Source organism: Stegodyphus dumicola, chromosome 1 (assembly GCF_044657685.1).
Source record: "Stegodyphus dumicola isolate Sdum_Otavi_A_Nest chromosome 1, ASM4465768v1".
In the NCBI taxonomy this organism is placed as follows: Eukaryota; Metazoa; Arthropoda; class Arachnida; order Araneae; family Eresidae; genus Stegodyphus; species Stegodyphus dumicola.
Genome location: NC_140768.1, coordinates 194,518,015 through 194,542,475, shown reverse-complemented (window position 1 = coordinate 194,542,475; position 24,461 = coordinate 194,518,015).

Genomic DNA, 24,461 nt, shown 5'->3' with positions numbered 1-24,461 from the left:
GGTCTAGAGATTGGATAATCCATCAAGAATTCTTCAACAGGTTTTTGGAAAAAGAAATCGTCAAGAAGTGAGTATTGATTTTGATATTTTCATTTCAACCTTGGGTCAGTTTCTAGTACATTCCTATACTAATTCCATTGTATTTAAAAAAAATAATGTCAGCACGGACTGATCTGACCCGAAACGCTTGCCCATCCAGTTGGCTCCTGGAGGGAGGGGAAAAAAAAAGAAATTTGTTGTGAAGGATATGTCAGTTCTTTTCTAAAAATAGATTTCTAAGAAAAGAATGAACCTTTGTTGGAAATCTATTTTTAGAAACATGTCTAGACAACATGTTGACAAGAAAAAAAATTCTTTTTTTTTCCTGAGAGTGAAATGATTTTTTTCTTTCCACCCACTTTTCTTATTCTTTGGGAGGAAGGAAGAATTTCCCTTCCCCCCGCCTTTTTTCCTCTAGTATTTATATAGATCCGAGTTTTTCTGCCTACAGGGTTCATTCTCGTTCTTCCTTCTCAACCGAGCAAAACTAAAATGTCGACCGATGCCGTTGCAGTTCTACCTACCCTGGTGGAAATCACGCCCGTCTGTCATCTCGATGTAGCTGATCAATGGGAACCTCTCTCCCGTTTCGAAGAATGGTTTCGGGACCCGGAGCGTATGGAACAAATCGTCCAAGAAACCATGTGCTATTTATCCTGTTACGATGGAAAAATCCTGCATTATTTTTCGTCCATCGAAGTTTTCAAGCACTTTGCTTTCCAATCGATGATGGAGGCAGGAACCTTTCGCTTACACGCTTATCTGCGATGGGAAAATGTGATCGCCGTCGATGCTGGAACCTTTTTAAAACTGTTTTACGTTTCACCCGAGTGGGTTCATATTCTTCAAACCGGAGAAGCTTCTATCCGTCTTTATGGATGGGAAATGGAATCAGAAGCCGACGGGTATCGTATGATTCCCTATCGACTGCGAGCTCGCTCCGTGTACATTATTCACGGACCTCTTTACTACCAACTCCAATTTCATGACAAGACGGTGTTTGCCGTAGACGCCCTCTCCAGGAATAAAATGGAGTCTTTACGAGCGTTGCATCCTGAACAGCATTTCCAATTCCCTGCTCGCGAGGAAGAGAGGAGAAGGAAAAGATCCAGAAGGAGAAGACACCTAAAGAGGTACTAAAAAAGAAGTCGGAAGGTAGAAGCATATTTGTTTTTCATTAACGGAAAAAAAAACTGTGGATCATTCTTTGTATATTTTTTGAAAAAAAAAGAAAAGACTAATAGTCATAATAGAGGGAGTTAGGAGGGACCCTATCTATATATAACTCTCTATATAAATCGGAAGCGTCAACAGGACGGTCCACCGAAAACAATCTACCTTATCTATCTCAGAGCAGAGTGGAAGAAAGGCCAAGATGCGTGGACTCATTGGAAGCAAAAAAATTCGAGTGGTTTAAATAGATAAGTGAGAAAAGATTTTGAGAGGTGTTGTTTTATGGATGGAGCTGGCTGGGAAAAAAATTGGCAAAGCTCAGAGAAAAATTTCCTGAATTGGAAAAAAAAAAAAAAAAACTTTTTGTTAATTTTTATCATGTCTTATAGACATGATAAAAATTAACTCTCTCTTCTTTTTGTCTGGGAATGATGTCGCACCGTTTCGAAAAATAGACCATCACTCATCATCCTTTCTAAAATAATAGAATTTCAAGAATGGGATATGTTCTATTTTTCGAAACGGTGAGACATCATTCCCAGACAAAAAGAAGAGAGAGTTAATTTTTATCATGTCTATAAGACATGATAAAAATTAACCAAAAGTTTTTTTTTTTTTTTTTTTAAACTCATCCTAGATCCACATACGCGTGCACGTAATAGTCATCGTTATATTCCAGTTTGAGCAGCATGGCTTTTGTATTTTTTTTCCGTTCCCAAGGCGAAACACTCGTCTGATATGAACAAGAGATCTGTACTGGAATGCCAAAGATATCTTGGCTCTCTTGCCTACTAACGTCTCGCATACGACGAGTGTTCTTTAAGTCTTTTTTCCTAATCGACACCATTTTCTTCGACTAGGCGATTTGGACTACTCCAAAGAATGGGGTCAACCGAACCAGATTGTCCTCACTTCGAATGAAGCGGCCTTCGTCGCTTCGAAATCCCTGCATAACAAGTCGCTCTTCCCTTGGATGTGTAAAATATTCATGAGACCTCTGACGAAAATTGAGGAGGACGGGGAAACGTATATCACCCTCCGAGAGACTGTGCAAGACGAACAAGAAAGGAAAAAGAGTCCTCTCTTTTTTATCACTCAATTCGGGATCCATCATCTCCCCAAAATCATCCAGAGACATCAAGCCTTCGTTGAAAAGTATCAGAAAGAGGACGATGGTGATGGTGATGATGATGATGATGATGATGCGATATGGTCTCCAGTCGCTTAAGGAAGGGGAAACGTTCTCCGCTCTCCCTATTCCATAGACTGGAGAGTTGAATCAGGAGACCAAAAAAATGGGTCTTGGAATGAATGAGTGCATTTCAAAATGCATTCGATTCCTTCCAAGACCCATTTTTTTGGGCCACTCTCTCCTCCAATATTGGGAGAGAGAGAGAGAGAGAGAAAAGAAATTTATCATCTCCTGTCCACCCAAAAAGAAACTATGTATTTTTGTTTTTCTGGATGCGGCCGAATTTGTAGATGAATCGTCCAGAAACCGGCCCTCAAGCCCATTTTCAGACTATTTCTATACATATTCGGTCATCAAGATGGTCCGGGGACGACTTTGTTTGGACATCATCTCTATAAAAAATGGTGAAATTTGTATAGCCATTTCTAAAGAATATCAGAGAAAACTAAAAGCGAGATTGCAAAAAAAGAAATAGCCTCCAGTGAACACAATTCCAACGAGAGTGGATAGGAAAAGTGAAGAGTTGAAAGTGAAAGTCGACAAACGAAATGGGATCGGCTAGGAAAAATTTCTCAGAGCTCAGAAAAAAATTCTGAAATGTAAAAAAAAAAAAAAAAAAAAAAAAAAAAAAAAAAAAAAACTTTTTGTTAATTTTTATCATGTCTTCTAGACATGATAAAAATTAACTCACCCCCCTTTTGTCTGGGAATGTTGTCTCCAACTTTCTAAAAATAGACCATGACTCATCCTTTTAAACAATAGAATTCCAAGAAAAGACTGGGTTCTGGTCTATTTTTAGAAACGGTGAGACAACATACCCAGACAAAAGGGGGTGAGTTAATTTCACTTTCAACTCTTCTCTTTTCTATAAAAGCATTCCACGTTTCTGTTCAGAACACTGTGGGCTGTTGAAAAGGCAACACGCCTCCCTCTTTACCCTAATCGAGAATCCTGATCCAGGTGTCCCCCGCTTCACGCTACCCATCTTCACTCATTTCTAAAGAATCTCAGAGAAAACTAAAAGCGAGATTGCGAAAAAAAGAAATAGCCTCCAGTGAACACAATTCCAACGACAGTGGATAGGAAAAGTGAAGAGTTGAAAGTGAAAGTCGACAAACGAAATGGGATCGGCTAGGAAAAATTTCTCAGAGCTCAGAAAAAAATTCTGAAATGTAAAAAAAAAAAAAAAAAAAAAAAAAAAAAACAACTTTTTGTTAATTTTTATCATGTCTTCTAGACATGATAAAAATTAACTCACCCCCCTTTTGTCTGGGAATGTTGTCTCCAACTTTCTAAAAATAGACCATGACTCATCCTTTTAAACAATAGAATTCCAAGAAAAGACTGGGTTCTGGTCTATTTTTAGAAACGGTGAGACAACATACCCAGACAAAAGGGGGTGAGTTAATTTCACTTTCAACTCTTCTCTTTTCTATAAAAGCATTCCACGTTTCTGTTCAGAACACTGTGGGCTGTTGAAAAGGCAACACGCCTCCCTCTTTACCCTAATCGAGAATCCTGATCCAGGTGTCCCCCGCTTCACGCTACCCATCTTCACTCATTTCTAAAGAATCTCAGAGAAAACTAAATGCGAGATTGCGAAAAAAAGAAATAGCCTCCAGTGAACACAATTCCAACGACAGTGGATAGCTTTTTGGGGTCCTTCCAGATATATTACCGGTAACCGATAGGTTGTTCAGGGTCTACAGCACAGACTCAATGTACCCCCTTTTGTCTGGGAATGTTGTCTCACCGTTTCTAAAAATAGACCAGAACCCATTCTTTTCTTGGAATTCTATTCTTTAGAAAGAATGTATCATGGTCTATTTCTTTAGAAACGGTGAGACAACATTCCTAGACAAAAGGGATTAGTTAATTTTTATCATGTCTAGAAGACATGATAAAAATTAACAAAAAGTATTTATAATATATATTATATAATATATATTATATAATATATATATTATATAATATATATATTATATAATATATATATTATATATTTTTTCTTTTTTTTTCTGACTCAGAATTTTTTCTCGGCTCTCAGAAATTTTTCCCAGCCGATCCCATTTTGCTTTTTGACTTTCACTTTCAATTCTTCTCTTTTCTATAAAAGTATTCCACGTTTTTGTTCAGAATAATGTGGGTTGTTGAAAAGGCAATATGTCTGGTCATCAAGATGGTCCGGGGACGACTTTGTTTAGACTCAACGATGACATCATTTCTATATAGATGGTGGAATTTCTATAGGAAGAGTTTAGAAACCGACTCGAACGGCTGTTTTCAGTATATTGCAATACAAATAGGGCTGTCCACACAATAAAAAAAAGACATCATTTTTTTCGTAAATAGAGCTCCATTTGTATAGAAATAGTCTAGAAAGTGACTCGAAAGCCCGTTTTCAGTATATTACAATACAAATAGGAGGCACTCTCTCATCCAATCTTGGGGGAGAGAGAGAGAGAGAGAGATCCGGTTTCCATAGTCATCCTGTCCATTCAAAAAGACATTCTTTTTGTTTCTGAATGCAACCGAATGTATATAGGAATATACTAGAAAGCGCCCTCCCCTCCAAGCCCATTTTAAGTATATCTCTATACAAATTCGGTATAAAATTGTCCGGGGACGACTCTGTTTGGACTCAACCATGACGTCATTTTAATATAGTGGAATGTGTGTAGAAATAGTCGGAAAAAGGACTCGAACGCCCGTTTTCAGTATATTCCAATACAAAATTGATTGTCCACAACATAAAAAAAAGACATCATTTTTTTCTTGGATCCAGCTCCATTTGTATTTGAATATACTGAAAACCGACTCGAACACCCGTTTTCAGTATATTCCAATACAAAATTGGCTGTCCACAAAATAAAAAAAAGACATCATTTTTTTCTTGGATGGAGCTCCATTTGCATTGGAATATACTGAAAACCGACTCGAACGCCCGTTTTCAGTATATTTCAATACAAAATAGGGCAGTCCACAACATAAAAAAAAGACATCATTTTTTCTTGGATGGAGCTCCATTTGTATTGTAATATACTGAAAACCGACCTGAACGCCCGTTTTCAGTATATTCCAATACAAAATTGGCTGTCCACAAAATAAAAAAAAGACATCATTTTTTTCTTGGATGGAGCTCCACTTGTATTGTAATATACTGAAAACCGACGTGAACGCCCGTTTTCAGTATATTCCAATACAAAATAGGGCAGTCCACAAAATAAAAAAAAGACATCATTTTTTTCTTGGATCGAGCTCCACTTGTATTGGAATATACTGAAAACCGACGTGAATGCCCGTTTTCAGTATATTCCAATACAAAATTGGCTGTCCACAACATAAAAAAAAGACATTTTTTTCTTGGATCCAGCTCCATTTGTATTGGAATATACTGAAAACCGACGTGAATGACCGTTTTCAGTATATTCCAATACAAAATTGGCTGTCCACAACATAAAAAAAAGACATCATTTTTTTCTTGGATGGAGCTCCATTTGCATTGGAATATACTGAAAACCGACTCGAACGCCCGTTTTCAGTATATTTCAATACAAAATAGGGCAGTCCACAACATAAAAAAAAGACATCATTTTTTTCTTGGATGGAGCTCCATTTGTATTGTAATATACTGAAAACCGACCTGAACGCCCGTTTTCAGTATATTCCAATACAAAATTGGCTGTCCACAAAATAAAAAAAAGACATCATTTTTTTCTTGGATGGAGCTCCACTTGTATTGTAACATACTGAAAACCGACGTGAACGCCCGTTTTCAGTATATTCCAATACAAAATAGGGCAGTCCACAAAATAAAAAAAAGACATCATTTTTTTCTTGGATCGAGCTCCACTTGTATTGTAATATACTGAAAACCGACGTGAACGCCCGTTTTCAGTATATTCCAATACAAAATTGGCAGTCCACAAAATAAAAAAAAAGACATCATTTTTTTCTTGGATCGAGCTCCACTTGTATTGGAATATACTGAAAACCGACGTGAATGCCCGTTTTCAGTATATTCCAATACAAAATTGGCTGTCCACAACATAAAAAAAAAGACATCATTTTTTTCTTGGATCCAGCTCCATTTGTATTGGAATATACTGAAAACCGACGTGAATGCCCGTTTTCAGTATATTCCAATACAAAATTGGCTGTCCACAACATAAAAAAAGACATCATTTTTTTCTTGGATCCAGCTCCATTTGTATTGTAATATACTGAAAATCGACGTGAATGCCCGTTTTCAGTATATTCCAATACAAAATTGGCTGTCCACAAAATAAAAAAAAGACATCATTTCTTTCTTGGATCGAGCTCCATTTGTATTGAAATATACTGAAAACCGACGTGAACGCCCGTTTTCAGTATATTCCAATACAAATTGGCAGTTCTCAAAATAAAAAAAAAGACATCATTTCTTTCTTGGATCGAGCTCTATTTGTATTGAAATATACTGAAAACCGACTCAAACAGACGTTTTCAGTATATTCCAATACAAATTGGCAGTCCACAAAATAAAAAAAAAGACATCATTTCTTTCTTGGATCGAGCTCTATTTGTATTGAAATATACTGAAAACCGACTCAAACACCCGTTTTCAGTGTATTCCAATACAAATTGGCAGTCCACAAAATAAAAAAAAGACATCATTTCTTTCTTGGATCGAGCTCTATTTGTATTGAAATATACTGAAAACCGACTCAAACACCCGTTTTCAGTATATTCCATACAAATTGACAGTTCACAAAATAAAAAAAAGACATCATTTCTTTCTTGGACCGAGCTCTATTTGTATTGAAATATACTGAAAACCGACTCAAACATCCGTTTTCAGTATATTCCAATACAAATTGGCAGTTCACAAAATAAAAAAAAAGACATCATTTCTTTCTCTGATCGAGCTCCATTTGTATAGAAATAGCCTAGAAATTAGATCGAACGCCCGTTTTCAGTATATTGTAATACAAATGAAATGGCATGAAAAATGCAAAAAGAGGAAAAGTAGCCTACCTTGACGGAAATTCTATTCCAAAAGGGGAAAACTTGTATCCCGGTTTGCCCACAGCACGGCCGGAACTCAAGCGAAACTCGATAGGTTGAAATCGATCCATTAAATAACATTCTTAAAAAACAGTAAAGTTTTATTCTATTCCAAAAGGGGAAAACTTGTATCCAGGTGGGCCCACAGCACGGCCGGAACTCAAGCGAAACTCGATAGGTTGAAATCGATCCATTAAATAACATTCTTAACAAACAGTAAAGTTTTATTCACATCGAGTCGGCTGGGAAAAGTTTCTGAGAGCCGGAAAAAATTTCTGTGGTTCAAAGTTAGATATTAAAAAAAAAAAAAAATACCCCCCTTTTAGTCTGAAAATTTGAAAATTGATGTCTTCAATTTTTCAAAAATTGAAGACATCAATTTTCAGACTAAAAGGGTTTTTTTTTTTTTTTTTTTTTTTTTTTTCCCAGCTAGAGAAATTTTTCTCCGGCTCTCAGAAATTTTTCCGCACTCGACTGGATGAATAAAACATCCCCGTTTCCTTAAGAATGGGATCACTGTTAACTATTTCAGCATTCGACGTTTCGCGTCCAATAATAACTGCCGGGTGTTCGAGAATGCAGATGCACCTACTAGATTTTCTACATAGAAGCTTGACTGGATGGAGAGAGTGGATGACTTTTTCCAAGATTCTCGACTTTGGACCGTCAAGAGGTAATGGATCTTTTTGTTTTTTTCTTTTAAGAAAATTTATGGATAGATTCATTTCTTTTTGAATGGACCTAGAAAAATAGGACAAAGTTCTTTTCCAAGATTGGATGAGAGAGGGACCCAAAAAAATGGGTCTTGGAAGGAATCGAATGCATTTGCACTCATTCCTTCCAAGACCAATTTTTTTTGGTCTCCTGATTCGTCTCTCTCTCTCTTCTCAGTCCATTTCCATAAATATAGGAAAAGCGGAGAACCTTTCCCTACTTATTTCTAAAAATCTTTTCTTTATTTTTTTCTCCTGAGTTTATGTATATATCAATTCAAATACTTTTGAGAACGATCATCAAAATTCTCTGTCGTCTTTTCGGTTTCATCGACCCAACACTCAGTGGACATAGTCTCAGTGGATTTTGGAGCATGGGTCGTCCGTTCATTGTCCCAACACTCAGTGGATATAGTCCTAATGGATTTTGGAGCATGAGTCGTCCTTTCATCGTCCCAACACTCAGTGGATTTTGTCTCTGGATCCTCTGAAGATATTTTGGGGGTCTCATGAGATTCTTTGGAAGGTTCGTCCCAACAGGCTGCTGGATCGTAATGGGGAATATTTTCAGGTATGTCTCCCCAACCCTCCGTCTTCCTCGAGTTATTGGAGGAAGTTGACGACAAAGAAGAAGTAGAAGAGCCCATCAAGTTTAAAGGCGTATGCTCATCCGGATGTTCCATCACTTGGAAACAGGACAGATTATCCCATTTCTGGATGAGGTTATCGTACGCTTTTGGGGACGGATCCTTCTCTAACTGATCGTAGGCCTTATCAAAAGCTTGCAGAGGATTGTCTGCTTCCTCCTGAATCCTCTTCTCTTTCTCCGTTCCGTCTGGATAGACGTGATTGATATGAAAATCTCCTTCCATAATATGCCATCGATAGTTGCGCACTTTGTTTTCGGCACAATGGAAATATTTCATCCTTTGATGATGTCGGGCACATTTTTCCCGATACTTCCAAATGATTCCATCTGGCACATAAATTTCCGTCACGGGTTTTTGATAATCCAAGGCTTTAGCAAAGAATTTAGCTTTCTGGCATCCCACCACATAAATCGTGGAGAAGCTGTGAGTGAGCGATTGGAGAATGCGTCCTAAATGGTTGTAGGGAATATGACCCTCGTTCCAACGAAGTCCGTGCCGGTTTCTTGTCAGCCAGGCATTTGTCTTTTGGTTTTTTTTCACTCAGTTGGTGGAAGGGGTGAGGAGGAGTAAACGTCAACGATCCCACGGTCAAAAAATCTTTTGTCGCATAGCCCAATTCTTTTAAAACGTAGGTAAATTCACCCTTCTTGTGGTTGTAGGACTGGAAACCCTCTAGATCGAGCACGATAAAGTTTTCTGAACACGCCATGGCGATGAATACGGTGATGTCTTCCACAAACAGGAGCAAAAAAGAGAATCGAAAAGGTATATATGTATAACAGGGAAGATCTAGAAAGGGGGGGAAAACAATAAAACGTTTTAGAGTCGTCGTCTTGAAAGAGACATTTTTCTTTTCAAAGGGTTAAGAAGTTTCAAAGGTCTTTTTAAATGAAGTTATGATTATTATCATTATTAAAAAAAACTAAGAATCAAATCGAGTTTATAGATAACCATATTCATAGGACCAAAGGGACTTACCAGCTCAGTTCACGTCTTCTTCTGTTCTATGAAGAAATCTCGCGGAGGACACACACTTTTATACTCGCGCGACATCTGTCGGGATCGCGACCCCATCTAAATGTCAGGGTCATTCCAACCTCTTAAAAGGATCGGAATGAAAGAAACACTTTGATAAAAAATATATTTATGAAAAGATATCTGAGGGTCGTGAGAACATTTTCTCTCCCCACCCCCCGCCTATTTCAAAAAAAATAATAAAAAGTCTTTCTTGGATCGCGTCAAGATTACAAAACAACTCACAGGACTTGTTTATCTCGATCTTGTCAGGGTCACCGTTTCACATAAGAAGATGGATGGAGCCTGAACTTTAGACATGATAAAAATTAACTCTACCCGCCTTTTGTCTGGGAATAGGGTCTCACCCTTTCTAAAAATAGACCAGATCCCATTCTTGGAATTCTATTCTTTAAGAAAGGAGGAGTGATGGTCTATTTTTAGAAAGTGTGAGACAACATTCCCAGAAAAAGGGGGGGTTTTTTTCATGTCAAAGACATGAAAAAAATTAACAAAAAGTTTTTTTTTTTTTTTTTTTTTTAAGGCTGAAAAATTTTTCTGAGAGAGCTGAGAAAGATTTTTCCTCCCAATCTTTTTCGACGATGAAAAGGGAAAAACTACTCATCCGATCTCCCTACGCTTTAGGGAAAAAAATACTTATGAAATATTCATGTGTTGAAATTGACTATTCGAATAAGTGACATTTTGTTTCTCATTGGAACTGTTCAACGGCGAGTCCACTCGTCTCATTCTTTGGGGTAGGGGATGAAAGTACAGCGGTTTGTTGAAATCGATAATAGTTTCCTCTTTAGTCGGCGGAACTGTAAATCTATCCCGTCTTAACTCTTCTAATCTCTTTGAAAGTCTTTCCACTTGCTCTGCTAAGGTTTCCTCGGTACTCATGATCTCTCTTAGTTTAGGGAAGTCTTGACGTATTGGCTAGAGAACAGAGGGTCTTTTTCTCTCTATACATATATCATGTGGGAGCGTGTGATTTATAAATCCTTGTGAAATCTTTCTACGTCTTGTGTAACTTGGAAAATTCGTCTTGTGTAACTTGGAAAATTCGTCTCCTTCTCGTCGATTGGGCTGGAGTTATAGAAAAGAAATGGGATGGAAAGAAATCAGCATAATACAAAAAAAGGAACATTTTTTTTCTATTTTTTTTTCTCTAACGATTTACATACCATTTCATTCATAAACATTCAAGGGTTCTCTCCAAGACCAAATTTTAGAAGAGGACCACAAAGAGTACACTTGAGGATCCTCTTTCAGGTCTAGGTCAGATAAGGGTTGAGACCAATATTCTTGGGTCTCTAAAGCATCCCAACTTAGACATTTATTATTATTATTATTAGAAAGTTCATCCTCCTCCTCCTCCTCCTCATCGTCGCACGAGTTCTCCTGGGGAGATTCTTCCGCCTCCTCTTCCACAGCTTTGCTTTCGGAGGGGTAACAATGTAATTTCCGGAAAACGTAACTACCCTCCATCAAATGGTATCGAAAATTTCTCACCTTGTTCTCGGCACAATGAATCATCTTTTGGAAATATTGGTGTCGCGTGCATTTCGACTTGTTCCGCCACTCGGTTTTCCCTGGAATGTAAAACTCGTAAACGGATCCCTGAAGAGCTTGCTGAAAAATTCGGCTTTATCGTATCCATTGACGTAGATCACCTCCATATTTTCGGTCAGCATTTTCAGGATCGTAGGAAGATGCTCGTAGGAAAGACGACCCTCGGTCCATTGCAGGCCGTGTCGGTTATTTGTAGTCTGGTTGACCACAGCTTGATTGCGGGACGATAAGTCATCGTAATGGACAGGAGGGAGAAAAATCATGGATCCGCATAAGGTTAAATCGCAAGTGACGTAGCCGAGTTCTTTCAAGATGAAACATATATCTCCCGTCTTTGGATCATAACAGTGAAAGTATTCCATGTCCAGAATAATGTAGAAATCTTTGAGAGGTTTGGCACTCAAAATGTCCATCTTCTTCAATTGAGGAAAAAAAGAAAACAAAATTCTCTCTCTCTCTCGCTGTGTGTCCTGAAGGAAAAAATGGATAGCGTTCTCTCGCCGTCTCCTGTTTTATAGAGAGAGAGAGAGAGAGAGAGAAGGTTGCACGTGACAGGTCGTATGAATTCTGGGAAAGGTCACATTCGTATATATATATTTGTTTTTTGAATAATATCGTGCGTATCTCAATACACATCCAACATCATAATAATAAAGGTCACCTTGGAAAGAAAAAGAAATAAAAAACATGGAACTCGTGCTCGACTTTGAAGGTTTCTACGATTCTCAAGGAGCCTTTATTGTGAAAGAATTGGCTTACGTCACATTGGACGGTACTTCTCGAGGGGTATTTGTTTTTAAACCCCCGTTTCCATGGCAAATGCTCACCGAGAAAGAAAAACGAACCGCTGTGTGGGCGAGTGATTATTATCACGGCTTGTCGTGGTACGAAGGAGAAATTCCGTACCGTTATTTTCCATGGGTGTTAACGATGTTGACGGAACCCTTTTCCATGATTTGGGTGCGAGGAGAAATGAAACGGCGGTTTTTAGAGAAATGGTTGCAAAGATCCATTTATTGCATTTCGGGATCGACGCAAGAGATTCTCAAATACAATGGGATCGAACACATGAATTGTCCTAACCATACAAAAGGTTTTTCCCATTGCGCTCTACAAAAAGCGGTTCGGTATCATTATTATTTAAAGACACAGAGAAAAAATTCGCAAGGTCGATCCTGCACAATTCAATCTTGACAGAACTCATTAAAAAAATACATATATCATGTTACTTGTTCAACAGCACAGATGGTTCTGAAGCGAATCTTGGAATTTTTAAATAATAGATCAGGGAGAAATCATTCTTAATAAAATGGTAAAGTATCGAATCGGCTGGGAGAAAAAAAATTTCTCAGAGCTGAGATAAAAATTCTCTAAAAAAAAAAAAAAACTTTTGGTTAATTTTTATCATGTCTTTAGACATGATAAAAATTAATGACCCTCCCTTTTTGTCTGGGAAGGATGTCTCACCCTTTCTAAAAATAGACCATGTCTCATCCTTTCGCTAATGGCAATCATTCCATGAATGAATCACGATTTGTTTTTCAAAAGAGTGAGACAACATTCCCAAACGAAAAGGGAAGAGGGTCGTTAATTTTTATCATGTCTAAAACATGATAAAAATTAACAAAATGTTTTTTTTTTTTTTTTTTTTTTTTTTTGAGTTGGAGAATTTTTCTCAGCTCTGAAAATTTTTTTCCAGCCGACTCGAGACTTTACCATTTATATTTACGAATAGTCTTTGGATTATTTATTTATTTTCTTTTAAAAAGAAAAATTCTGAGCTAGACCTATCTATTGGCTTAACATTCTGGTCATAGAAACAGTCTAGAATCTCATTTTATTTTTCGAGGCTAATGCACGGGTTCTCCAATCAAAAGGGTTACTATAAAGGGATTGGTTTGAATGCATTTATCTGCAAATGTTGTAGGATTCTGTTGTTGAGAATGGGGTATATTATTATTATTATTATTATTATTATTATTATGACTGTGGCAGATTCCTTTTCTACATGGAAGTCTAATCTCCTCCAAAGACCTTTTCTGGGGATTGTCGATAGATGGTTTTTCAATAGGAATCGTTTCTCTCGGATCCTCAAGAGATAGAGGGGGGTCCTGTCTTGAGACATGGAGCGGTCTCTCGTCCTCCTCCTCCTCGAGAAGTCTTGAGAAAGGGAGAGGATTTTCGGTTCCCTCATTCTTGAGGGGTCTTGACAAATTGAGAGGTCCCTCCTCTTCGAAAGAGAGAGAAGTTTTGGTTCCCTTATTCTCGAGGGGTCTTGACAAATTGAGAGGTCCCTCCTCTTCGAAAGAGAGAGAAGTTTTGGTTCCCTTATCCTCGAGGGGTTTTGACAAATCGAGAGGTCCCTCATTTTCGAGGGGTCTTGATAATTGGAGAGGTTTTTCATCTTCGAGGGGGTTTGATAAAGGAAGAGGTCCCTCCTTCTCGAGGGGTCTTGATAAATGGAGAGGTTTTTCATCTTCGAGGAGGTTTAACAATGGGAGAGATTTCTCCATCTCGAGGGGTCTCTCTTCCTCAAGGGGTTTTGAGGAAGGGAGAGGTTTTTCATCCTCGACGGGTTTTGACAAACGGAGAGGAATCTGAACAGGCTTCTCCTCATCCCCATCATTATCGAGGAGGATGAGGATAGGCTTTTGGAAAGGTTTTTTCTTTTTCTTCTGAACAGGCTCCTCTTGATGCTCGGGGAGAGGGATGGGGTAGTTGTTCCACCATTCTACTTTTTCTTGCTCGAGGATTTTTTCAAAAGTCGTAGCCTCTCTATGATGAGACGAACGAGGAGAGTCCTCGAGAAGAATATAATAGGTATTCTTCCCAGTCTTCTCGATCGAGAGAGGTTCGTGCAAACATTTATGCAACCATTCACTAAAATGAACGAGAATCCCTTTTGTCTTCTCAAGACGATCCATAATCCTATTCATTTGCGAGACGATTAGAAAGTGGGACGTGTAAAAATATTTGGCTCGTTTCATTAACAAAATTTGTGCATCCAAAGGTGGAATGTCACGAGCCATCAACACGTTTTCGTCGGATAAAACTTCGTCCCGCATCTTTTGATAACTTCCCACGGTATAATAACCCGCACATTTTGAAAAATCGGAGGCTTTCAGGTAAATGACTCCTTGGATGATATAAAAGGAAAGATCAACATATTTATATTTGAAAGGAAACACGTAGTGAGCTGGGGATGCCTCCTCATGATCCACTTGGACAAAAATACGACTTTGGGGCTCTCCCCTTTTATTTATAGAGAGAAAGAGAGTGTGACCTTCCCATCCCTCCTCCTCCTCTCTCCCTGCTTCCTCTATCTCTGGACGTCCTTGGATTGGAAAGGGTGACTTTGAAAAAAAAAAGAAGGTCATGGTTGGATAATTTTTTGTTTATTAAATTATTACTTTCACTTCCTCATTCCCACACACATTCATCTCTTTAAGAAAAGAAAAAGAGGTCATGGAGATAAGATTTCTTGGAAAGAAGAGAGAGAGAGAGAAACAAAAAAAAACAAATAAAACGGACGTCATAGAGCCTCTATTTGTGTCTGTGTGTGTCTATATAGATATATAAAAAGACGAGAGTACTGGGCGAGATCATTTCTTTTCCATTGGGAGCCATGTCGCTATTAGACGTTTTTCCAACTCAACGGATTTCGAACGGGGAGGATTTGAAGACGCTAAAGCAAATCTCCAACTTGAAAATTTTTTTGGCGTGTCATTGTGCGACATTTATTCCGCATTTACCACCTCATCAAGCGATCGTTTCTTTCAACCAAGATGTCGAATCCTCCAACCTGCTCGTTCAGAATATATAAAGAAATTTATTCGAATCGCAACAAACGAAAGAGGAATCTCCCTTCTCTTGGAATCGGATGGATCGAGCTTTGAGACGGCCCATTCAAACAGACCGGCGATATACAGATCCGCGCACGAGTTTTCGGTGGAAGAATATTTTTCTCACGAAACGATATTTTACGTCTGGAGTGAGAACGACGGCTGAGAACGAAGTTCATATTGTTCAAACCACAGCTGCTCCTCTCGCCTATTACGAATCATCGCCCCCAATCTGAAGGAAAGAAGTTTTAAAGTCAGCGACAGGATGAAATATAAGAAATATATTCTAAGACCTTTTCAAAACTATGTCGTTCCCCCGAAAACGCAATATCTCATCATCACAACACAGAAGAGTCTCTTTCTCGTCGATCGGTGCTCGTACTCGCTTTGGAAACAATTGAAAGAGGAGATTTCTTTCCAATCGCCGATGATGTTTCAAGAAAAAGAAGAAGAAAACCCTCCGCCACCTTTACCCATCCCTTCCTTAGATGATAAGAGGAGCTGGACCAAACCGTTATTTCCCGAAACAAAATCGACCCGGCAACGGAATGAAATTGAAGTCATCACAATTGAAGATGAGGAGGAAGAAAAAAAATTACCTCTTAAAAAACGGTCGACTTACCGGAACCTACCTGGCGTGCAAGATCCGCTTCAGAATCCAGAAGCTTCTTCTTCTTCTTCCACGACTTGTTCAAACAGGCAACCTCTTTCGGACTCCTCACAGACAGAACCTCTTCCAGTATCCTCTTCTTCTTCTTCTTCTCCTCCAACCTGTCCCGACATCGTAGAGGTAGAATGTCAGCCGGGTCCACAATTTCCAACGGGTCCAGAAATCATGGAGGCAGAATCACAGCCGGGTAAACAAGTTCCAACGGGTCCAGAAATCATGGAGGTAGAATTTCAGCCGGGTAAACAAGTTCCAACGGGTCCAGAAATCATGGAGGTAGAATCGCAGCCGGGTCCAGACATCCTAGATCCCTCCCCTCATCCCAAAGAGACTCCAAGTGTTTGAAGACAGCCTTGTGAGGATCCAGCCCTTCCCGTATGGAATGATTATATGGACTTACAAAATTTGGTGCAACAGGAAGGAGAAGAAAATAATCATACGGATGGGTGGGTCAAAGACTGTTTAGATCATTTAACCTCGAATGAAATTGAACTGTTATGGAATTGCATTTCTGAAATCACATCGGAAATGCGATAAAAACCAAAACAAAAAAAAACAATTTTTTTTAATAACAAATTGGAGGAGGGTCATGATGTCAATTAAAAAAAATATTATATAGAGTCCAATCTTGGTGGTTCACTTCAGTTTTCCAGCATGAGGTGATCCACGTTTCCCGAAATATGGATCCCATTCCAAGAGAGATTGTGTAGAGCCTTCACTTCAGTTCTTTTTTTTTCCTACCAAGAGGAGAGGGTCCCCAAAGGGCTACCCATGTCCAAAGAGAGAAAGTGTAGAGCGTTCATTTCAGTTTTTTTTCAAGTTTAGGGGAGGGAGGTCTCAAAATGACACCCCCCCATTTTCAAAGAGAGATGGTGTAGAGCGTTCATTTCTGTTTTTTTCAAAGTTAGGGAGTTTTCAAATGACTACCCATTTCAGAGAAAGAGAGAAAGAGAGAGAGAAGGTGTAGAGCGTTCATTTCAGTTTTCCAAGGTTAGGATGGTGGTGGAGAATCCTCCAAAATGGCTACTCATCTCAAAGAGAGAGAGAGAGAGAGAAAATCCGTAGAGCGTTCATTTCAGTTTTCCAACATTAGAAGGTCCCAAAATACCTTCTGAATTCAAAGAGAGATCGTGTAGAGCGTTCATTTTCAGTTCTTCAAGATCAGAAGAAGAGGGTCCGCTTTTCAGAGACAGCGAAGTGCAGACTTCAGTTTTCTCCCTCACCAAGAATAGAAGGTCCCAAAATGGCTTTCCATTTCAAAGAAAGAGGGAGAGGCGTTCATTTCCATTCTCCAAGATAGGGTCGTCTGCATTTTTCCCAAAATGGCTTCCCAATTCAAAGAGAGAGAGTGAAAGGGTGTGTAGAGCGGTCATGTTCATTCTCCAAGATAGGGTCGTCAGCTTTTTCTCAAAATGGCATCTCCCCATTCAAAAAGAGATCGTAACCAATTTTTTCCAGTTTTTTCCAAGATGGGGGGGGAGAAGAAAACCTAGGATGGAATAACACGACACACAGAGAGAAAGAGAAAAAAAAACGCCATCTTGTCATTTTCCGATAGGGTACCGGTGTTCGAATACTTTTGTGACCGACTGTACCATTGTAATTATTTAAAGTGACTTTTGATTTAGTCAAACATTTCTCTCTTAAATTTAATTGTTTAAATTTAGGCAATGGTAGCACATTACACTGAGCTCCAGTATCCAACTTAACAAATAAATATTTAGATATGTTTACTTTTAGTTTTTCAAACCATTCGGTTTTATTTTTAGAAAATGGATTTATATCTTCTACTGACCCTAAAATATATTCATTACCATTATTATGTAACTCATGCTCTAAATTATTCTGTACAACATTAACATTTTTAAAAGTGCACATTTTCGAAAAGTGATTTTTCTTTTTACAGTACAAGCAAATCTTATTATAAGCAGGACAGTTGTATAACTTATGAAAAGTTCCACATTTTCTACATGGTTTTGGATTATTGTACTTATTTCCTTGATAGTTTGAAGAAGATTTAGTACTTTGTTTTACATGATAGTCTTTCTTACAAGGCTGACTTTTTTCTTCTGAAGGTCGAAATTTATTACGTTTGATAGCTTCTATTTTATTTTCTTCAGTTAAAGTTTTCAGCTGAAGTTCTGCTAATTCAGAAGCTTTACACATTTTAATACATTTCTCCAATGTTAACTGATCTTCCCTTAATAATCTATCTTTGAGATTTTTATTTAGAATTCCACTTACTATTCTATCCCTTATTAAACTATCTTTTAGTTCTGCAAATCCACAGTTGCTACTTAATTTCTTTAAATCGGTTAAGAAATCATCAAACGATTCACCTACATGTTGTGTTCGACAGAAAAATATATGTCTATCAACACTTTCGTTTGCTTTCGGTATGCAAAAATTTTCAAAAGCTTCAATTACTTTGTCAACATCCTTCTTATCTTCTTCACTTAAATTAAAAGTATTAAATTTTTCAAGTGCTTCTTCACCAATTATATGCAATAAAATAGCTACTTTAATTTCAGGTGATTTAGTAATACCACCAGACGCTAACATATAAATTTGGAATTTTTGTTTCCATTTCTTCCAATTTTCGCCTAAATTTCCTTCGAAACTTAGATTACTTGGTGGCTTTAATCCATCCATATTTAATTTAGGACATTAAATAGTTTATATATACGTATTTTTAGCCACGTCCAATAAAAATAAACAACTCACTTACCAGCGATATAAGTTTCGATTTCACAGTAAACAACTTCCCATGATGTTTTTGTTTAGAACATCTTTACCGAGGCTGCATGGTTCTTGAAAAAAGATTTTCTTTTTTAATCAACGACGGGCTGCGCCATGTGTTGTATTTTATATGTGTTGGGTACTGCTCAGTTATGATTACAAGTTGTACACAAACATCGTTTATTTTACATTACTCATCTACTATACAATTATGGTTAAAGATAATAATAGATACAGTTACAGTTACATATATAACAATACAGGAGAAGGTATTTTTAATTGTATAAATGAAAACTTTAAAAACAAAGGTTTAGAATGGAAAAATTGCTTATCATTTTCTTCAGATAATGCTAGTAATATGATTGGAAAGTTTAAAGGTGTAGCATCATTTATCAAAATGCATCAACCAAGTATAATCACCCGAGGTTGTCCGTGCCACCTCTTGCATATAGCTGCAAAAAAAGCTACTGAAAAATTAATTGGCTCAGAAATTGAAATGTTGATAATAGATATATATTTTTACTTGGAGAAAAGTTCGAAACGGAAGCATAGCTTCAAAGTTGCTCAACAAATTTTGGGACAGAATGCAAAATCTCATAAAATTTTCAAATATTGCAGTACGAGATGGTTGTCTCTTTTAGAATCTATAACAAGGATTTTGGAACAGTGGGATGCTGTGAGAAATTTTTTTGGAGATAAACCAGATAACAGTGAGAATGAAGGAAAGAGATTGCAAAACATTAAAAAAATTTTACAGTCACCGACCACCAAATTGTACTTGTTATTTTTGAAAAATACTTTGCCTTTGTTTATAACAGTAAATATTAATTTGCAACAACAAGCTCCTTATATACATAAATTGAGAAGAGAACTTTTTGAACTTTTAATGAATTTATTTGTTAGATTCGTAAAACCATCAGTAATTTCTAAAGAAAATGAAGATGTTACTCTAACGTCTATTCCATTTCAGAAGTATAGTAAACAAAAAGAAAATGAAAATTTAGTGATTGATGCGGAAACAAGACTATATTTAAAAAATGCCAAGTTGAATGAAAGTGAAGTGAAATCATTTTTCAATTCTGTGCGAGCTTTTTTTGTAACTGCATGTTCATATATAATTGATAAATTTCCACTGAGTGATCCATTTCTAAAACATGCTGAAGTTGCTGAAATCAACTTGAGAACTGAAGTCGCTGACATCAACTTGAGAACTGAAGTCTCATTTTCATCTGTTCTTTACTTGATGAATACTTTTCCATCCATTATTGATGAAAAATGTCTTAATCAAGTAGAAATTGAATTTTCCATGTATCAAGTAGATGATTTGAAAGAAATTGTAGATTTGCGTATTGATATAGCATGGGGAGAAATTGCCAAATTAAAAAATATGAATGGGTGTATTAAATACAAAGTATTGCCTTCTGTAATGCTTGCTGTCTTAATAATACCTCATTCAAATGCAGCTTGCAAAAGAATTTTTTCTATTGTTAAAAAAAATCAGACGGAATTTCGACCAAATTTAGGTCTTAAAACTCTTGAAGCAGTTTTGATTGAAAAAATAAATATGCAGGCAAATGAAGAACTGTGTTATAAAAAAACATTCTCAAAATCAGAACTTAAGCTTGCTAAGCATGCTACATATAAATCTTTGCATTCATAAATTATGCGTATTTTGTTTAATACTTATATGTATCATTCTTGGTTATTTAAATTTTATTTCCCTGTAGAAATCATATCCAGAATAAAGATATGATTTATAGCTTCTGATTTTTTCTATGATTAGTAGTGATTTGAAGTACTTTTTATTAGTGAATGCTTGAGGAGTTAAAAGAAAATTTCTAATTAAATGTGCATATAATTTACAAGGTATATTTTTAATTATTCAGTTTTATATGTATATGGATTTTAAATGTAATAAAATTGATTACAATTAATTATTAATTTAAAATTAATGAATGGTTAATTACAACATACGCTACGCGCACATTTTCAAAGTTGTAAAAATGTCGTTCGTGCGTTGACTACTGACAAGGTTTGCTGAAGGTTGGTTTGCATGTGCTATTCTTAAAAACGCGGCAAGCAGTGGGCGATTCTGCACTTTCTCCCAATTTCGCACCTAATCTTCGTCATGATTAAGCACTTTTGTTCCATAAAAGTTCTAATATAAGCGTAATTAAATGTTGAGTTAAAAAAAAAAAACATACCTTTACTTTGAGAAAACAAAATGGCATCCAAAACAAAACTAGTAGGTTGCTGTAGCGGGGTTGGTCGCCAAAAAATCGCCAAGTTACCATAATCCAAAGATTAACCGATTTCTCGTATAATGTTCATGCTTTAAAACATCTTTAAAATAAAACTTTTTTTCTTATATACAGTCAAAAGTCGTTAATCCGGACTCGTCGGGACTTCGGCGATTCCGGATTATAGATCATCAGTTTAAATCTCAAAAGATGGCATGCAGGAATTCTAAAATTAAAAATATGAAACCTTAATTTATGAAATAAAGAACAATTATAATCTAAAGGGTATCAAAATTTACAAAAACATACTTTCGTTTTGTACGATCCTTTGGTAGCTCCAGAATCGGAAATTCTATTTGACATAATCGAAAGTTCAAGTTTCCTTTTATAAAATTGTTCTTATAGTCTGCAAAAAATAATAATCCGGATCCAATTCGAAGATTAAGGAACAACGCAATCATCAACATCAACTGAAATAGATAATTAGATAATTTTAGATTATGCCATCCGTTATACATATAACGTGCACGCAAAAACGTATTCTGTGCTTGCGCACACGCATATGCACAGTGCTAAAAGGTTTTACGCGCATGCGTAAACGCCTATGCGCATGTGTCAACGCGGCGCAAGCGCAGAAAGTTTTTAGCTTTGAGGTCCGGATTATAGATCATTCTGGATTATGGGTGTCCAAATTAACGACTTTTGACTGTATTTCCCAAAATGTTCACTTGTACGTTTATAATTAAAAAGTACCGGTACTTACGTATTATCGCAACTAGGTCAAAATTCGCATAAATTGCGAAATTTGGCAACCCTACGTGTTATACGTAGTTTTGTAAAAAGAGCATGTGGAGATTCACAAAATTTTCCTGCATTTTCGTGCAAATTTTTGTAATTTATGAGAAAATAGCAGTGTACATGGATAAAGTGAAGAGTGTGCGTAATGCCATTTTTGTGCAATTCTGGGATGTTTTTTTAAGTAAAAATAAGTCGACGTGTACATGGTTATGGCGAATACGGTTTTTAATCAGTGCTAAAAGCAATAGCCAAAAGATTTCCGCCGAAAAAATAATTCTGCAACTTGTTCAAATTCGAAACCAGAAGGGTTTAATTGCTATTTTATATTTTAAAAGAAAATAATATAAAAAAACTGTATTAAAAATTATCTGTAATTAATAAATGTACATTTTCTTTCTATTCATACTTTTTTACTCAAACTTACAAATAGCGTCAACCTGGTTGCGATAATACGTAAGTACCAAAGTACCTTAAGATATTAGATTGAATGTTGAAACGTCATTATGAGAAAGAAAAAAAATTGGCTTTTGCTTCAATAGGATTGCATGTAAAATCATAAATGTAAATCAAAATTTTATTAAAATTAATATGTTTATGAATTTTGTTATGAAATATCACATATCTTTTTAATATTTAAGCAGTATAAATCAATCTAATTAATTTAAGCAATACAAATTAATGTAGTAGTATGTGGTGTACAAAGAGTTTAAATATTTTTAAAAGAAAAAAAAAAAAAAAAAAAAAGAAGAATGTCTAAATTAATTGAATACTAAGCATCTGTAAACTATATCCATGTTGGCATATAGAATGATATAGATGATATATTGTAATATCAGTGAATCGTAGAAACTTATTCAAGTTTGAAGTTTATTTTTGTGGACCTCACATCAATTCAAATGACAACTTATTGCAGATGTGAAATGATAATTTCAACTGGCTAATCAGTATCTTATACTATCATAATGACTCTCAGGATTTTTCATTGCTTAATATTGTGATTTTTAATGAGATGTATTAAGAGTGTATTTTTAATCAGATTTTCTTTCATACGAATTTTTTGGAGCATGATATGATGCTCATTGGGATTGATTGCATAGTTATGATCTTGCTTTTTTTAAGAGAATTTGAAATATATTTTTGAATATTCTGTGTAATGGTTTTGCTATAAAACATCTTTAGAATGAACCTTTTTTTCAATATGTAGACTAAACTTCAGATATACTTTTAATATATTAATGTATTAATAAGATTTATGTATTTCACTTAATGTCCACATGTGTATTTATTATTAAAAAGCATCTTAGGATCTCTGATTGAATCTTGAAAAATCTTTATGGGAATGAAGAAAAGAGAGTTCATTTTGCTTCAATATCATTGCACCGAAAAATAATTATAAAGCAATATTTTATTATATTAGAATTAATGAATTGATATTAATTTTATTATGAAATACTATATATGTTTGTTTAGTATTCAAGCAGTATAAATCAGTCTTCATAATTTAAGCAATATAAAATCATCTGAGAGCCTTAACATATTTTTTATTTTTATTACAAAATGAAAACATCTCATGTTTAGTTCATTACATATGTTATATTTTCATTGATATTAACATACCGTATAATTTTTATAAATAATTTTGTGTCCATTTTATTTCTGTATAAAAGTTCAGATATGTTTCAGTTTATTTAAATCAGCTCTGCTATATTTACAATATCACTCGAATCTTATTTTTATTTTCTGTTTGATAAATCGGTAGAACGGTATTTAGTATTTAAATATCCATCATTACGATGTAACATAGTACGTTATTATTCCTAAAATTCGAAATATTAGTTGTAAAAATTAATTTAACTTGACTTGAGTTTGAAATAAAACGCTGCATACTACATAAATGAATCAGTCGGCTGCGTCTACCGAGGAACGATCGCCTTCGATTGTGACGTCACAAATCGGTGGAGCAGGCCCGTAGATATCTAGTTGGCCTTGAGTTGGTGGATGTGCTCCTGGAGGATTCCTTGGCATATACTTTCAGACCGGCAAGATAGATCGGCGCCATCCAGGGAGGGTCGGATATGGCTCCTCGGAGCCCAAACGTGCTCAGTTGGGGAGAGATCTGGCGATCGCGCCGGCCAGAGAAGTGTTCGAGACGCACGAAAACAATTAGCAGAAAGGCATGTGTGCGTCCGAGCATTACCCTGCTGAAATGTAAGCCCAAAGATCCGTGAAAAGAAGGGCAAAAATAAAGGGCTAGATTCTCACCGAAGTGCTGCCCTGCTATAAGTGTGCCACACCAAACGAGGCCGGCTGTCAAATGAAATGGCACTCCATACCATAGCTCCTGGCTGTCTCGTTGACAGTATCCAGATGAGTATGCATTGCTGTTCTGAACGTCTCCAAACATGTCTTCGCTAATCATCGAAACTCACTTCGAAGCAGGACTCATTTCTGAAAGCTATTATATTCCAGTCTGTTAGATCCCAGGTCGAATACCTCCGGCACCGCTGCAAACATGCGTAACGGTGTGCAATGACGATGGGTAGCTGGGGCAATGCCTTCTGTGACTTCAGCCCCGAGCGTGTTCGGATGATCACTTTGTCCTTGCGTTCTGCAGTCGCTTTTGCTCTACCGTTACATTCTTTACGCTCTCTATAACCATGGTTCACCCATTCCTGTCAACATCATAGAATGGTCGCATCACTTGGATCCAAATATCTAGCAAGCCTGCGGCCACCCTCATTCCTTTATTCTTAAATAGTGATATCTGCTCGTA